We start from the raw sequence: 280 nt of genomic DNA, 5'->3' as shown, positions 1-280 counted from the left end.
TATGGCCCTGTGTGTTTGTGAAGTTATTTGTAGCCAACCCCACTCTTCTGCTTTCACCTATCTGGCTCTGTGGTTACTTCAAGGACTGAAGGGAGGGATGACATAATGCTTTCTTTATTTGTCCAATGATCTCTGATTAGATATGCATACATCGGGACAATATCAAGGTTTAGTAGCAAATACATTTTCACGCTAATATCGAATTCTGGATAATTTAGTATGGAGTGTATATACAGTTGAAGTCGGAAGTTTACACACATATTTTTCAACAAACTATACT

Source organism: Salvelinus sp. IW2-2015, linkage group LG33 (assembly GCF_002910315.2).
Source record: "Salvelinus sp. IW2-2015 linkage group LG33, ASM291031v2, whole genome shotgun sequence".
Taxonomy (NCBI): domain Eukaryota; kingdom Metazoa; phylum Chordata; class Actinopteri; order Salmoniformes; family Salmonidae; genus Salvelinus; species Salvelinus sp. IW2-2015.
The sequence above is the reverse complement of the archived record's forward strand: the minus strand, read 5'-3'. Positions refer to the sequence as shown.